Raw genomic sequence first — 3,207 nt, forward strand, 5'->3', positions numbered from 1 at the left:
TAGTGAACACTCACTCTCTGAACAAAATGTTCCCGAACATACAACCTCGGATAGGGTCCTCACATTTCTTGGTAATTCTCTCGACCTCTTACCACACAGGTTAACGTCGTCGAGCCAAATGTTCCGACATACAAACCTCGGATAGGTCTCACATCCTTTGGTGGATTTTCTCTCGACCTCTTCCACACAGGTGATGTCGTCGAGAGCCCCCTAAAGGCTTCAACATACAACCTCCGGGAAAGGTCTCACATCCTTGTGGCATTCTCTCGAACCCCTTTTTAAAAAGGACTTCTTATTCATCGATGAACTTCCCTCTGTCTTCACACGACGTTTATAACTACTAATCCGACCGTTCAGACTTCTTCTCTGTCATCGGACTTTTGCTCGTCAGCAGGACTCCTACTCATCGTTCGGACTTCTGATCGGTCAACGAACTTTCGTTGGTCTTCTACTCGAAATGCTACTTCAACCAGACGTAGGACTTCTCCTTGTTGTCGGACTTCTGCTCGTCAAGAGGATTTTTCTACTCGTCGTCAAACTTCCTGCTTCTGTCGACAAACTTTCATCCGGTCTTCTACCGATGGCTGAACTTCTACCCGACATCGACTTCTTCCTATCGGCGGACTTTCTGCTCGTCAACAGACTCATAACTCGTCGTTGGACCTTCTGCTCGTCGACGAAACCTTCGTCTGAGTCTTCTACCCGACGTTGAACTTTTCTACCCCCGATATCCGACCTTTCTTCCTATTATCGGACTTCTGCTACGTCAAGAGACTCCACTCGTGTTGGACTTCTGCTCGTCGAATTGAACTTTTCATCGCTTCCTACCCGACGTCGGACTTCTCCCTGACGTCGAACTGCTCTCCCCGATCGTCGACTTCTTGCTCGTCCAGCGACCCTCCTACTCGACGTCCGGACTTTTCTATTCATCGACGAACTTGTCGCGCTTCTTCTACCTGACGCGGACTTCTCCCCGACGTCGGCAACTTTCTTTCGGTCTAGTCGTCATACTTTTGCTCATCGACAAAACTTTTCGTCCCGGTCCTTCTACCTGACATTTACTTCTACGAAAATTTCCGGAATTCTGCCATCGTTAGTGGGACTCCTACTCCGTCGTCGCGACTTTCTTCTCTGTCAATGAACTTTCGTCAGTCTTCTATCCCGACGTTGATACTCCTACCCGACGTCAGACTTCTTCCCTAAACTGTTTGACTCCATGCTCCGTCCCAAGCAGAAACTTTCCTACTCCGTCGTCGGACTTCTGCCGTTGTAACGAAACCTTTTATCATCTTCTGCCCAAGGCCATTACTTCTACCCCGACGTCGGACTTCTCCTTGTCGCTCGGACTTCTGCTCGTCAGCCGGACTATACTCGTCACGGTATTCTCACTCGACTGATACTTGGCAACGCACCCTCAAACTCTCTCCTTTGGCTCCACACTCAAACGTTGACTGCTAATCGGGCTTCAACTCACGAATTCCCACGACAGCAAACTGGCTGCTCCAAATGGCATTTAAAAATCCCTAAGCTTCTGCACGCGATGAAGGCGCTAATTCGAGCAGGGAAAAAATTTCCCACTCGCAAACAACGAAGCCTCAAACTGTCAGAAAGCCGGAGGGCAGAGAAGATCCGCCGTAAGCTCCTGCACGCGAGGAGGGGCCTAATCGAGCAGGGAAATTTTCCGCTCGCATAATAGCGAGCCTTTAAACCCGACAGAAGCCAGAGGAGGCAAGAAGAAATTCGTAAGCTTCTGCACGCGCCAGGAGGGCACTAATTCGAGCCAGGAGCAAATTTTCTCACTCGCAAAAGCGGATACCTCAATCGTCAGAGAGCCAGAGGGAGAAAGAGAGAAAGTGTCAAGTTTTAAAACGCCTAGGGGGACTAACTATAGCGTTGGAGAAAGAAGGGAGGGAGTATATGCAAATTTTCAAAATTCCAAATTTGTTTTAGAGAATTTTTTGGAATTTTTTCAAAATTTTTGCGGCCTTTGCTATTGGGCAAGGTGCTCGGGGCCCACAATGGCGGTGCAAGCCAACCGCTGCTCGCGACAATGGCCATCTGCAATTCAAAAACCGTCCGCCCTCGCAGTCAATCAACGCGTGATTCGCGTTGAGCGGTCCCCGCGGATAGCAGGCCGCTGTGCGCCGCTACACTTCTTTCGCGCGACAACGGCGCGCTGTAGTTCCGCGCTGCGCCCAGTTTCGGCGGGAACCCGCCGCACGGTGAGCCGGCGGCATGCGACGGCCCGGCCGCCAAGTTTCCGGAACCGCCCTATGCCAATAGTGCGGGCCCGATTTTGCCTGGACGTGTCCCATTCAGATATTTGGGGATCCCCGCGACACGTTTTTCACGTTCCGTACTCGATTTCTACATTTCGAGCTCAACGGCGGCCTCTATGATCAAGTTCGAGCAAGCTAGTAATTTTTGGAATGCAATTTTAGATTCGGCAAATGTAAAATTTTTTGAAGCATATATTTTCAGACTTCTTGGAGCTTTCGACGTTCGAAAATAGGGGGCAACGAAACGACTCCAAAATTATCTTGATTGGCACGAATCTCGAGGCAACTAATCATTCGGAAACTTCAAAAAATTAATAATCCAGATCTCCCAACTTGATTTTAGCAACTTAATAGTCATCCAAAGCCGTCTCAGAAACGAAATCCAACGACACCCAATATTCGAGCCCAATGCGAGTCCAAATGTGATCTCGAATCAAGACCCGAAAGCGTTGTGGAAGGTTCAACAACGCAATTTGATTACTAAACGGCCTCCTATTCTTAACGACCTTTGATACTTGAATCGAGCGGCTGACGAGAACAAAATCCAACGAGCCAAGATCACCAAATTCTGACATGTAAACCTTCAAAGTTTCAAAAAATGATGCATTATCCAAGGAACCGAATCCGGCTGCCATTTCAAACCCACATCGCCAATTAATCAACCACCATGACAAGCATGCCAACCTCCAGAAAAACTATAAAATATAGCCCTATTCTACACAAAGGGCACTCAAGTAAAGAGAGGAGAGAGAAGAAGGAAAAGGAGGAGAAAGAAAGAAGCCTTCCTGACACGCAGCTCCTGCGACCCAAGAAAACCCCACGATAAAAATGAAATCGCCATCATGAATGACTTATATCTGTATCATTCAACAATATTTTCATAACGGAAGTCGCCCTAATATATTTATAGTTTTTCTTGGAAGTGCAT

Source organism: Dendrobium catenatum, unplaced genomic scaffold, assembly GCF_001605985.2.
Source record: "Dendrobium catenatum unplaced genomic scaffold, ASM160598v2 fragScaff_scaffold_621, whole genome shotgun sequence".
In the NCBI taxonomy this organism is placed as follows: Eukaryota; Viridiplantae; Streptophyta; class Magnoliopsida; order Asparagales; family Orchidaceae; genus Dendrobium; species Dendrobium catenatum.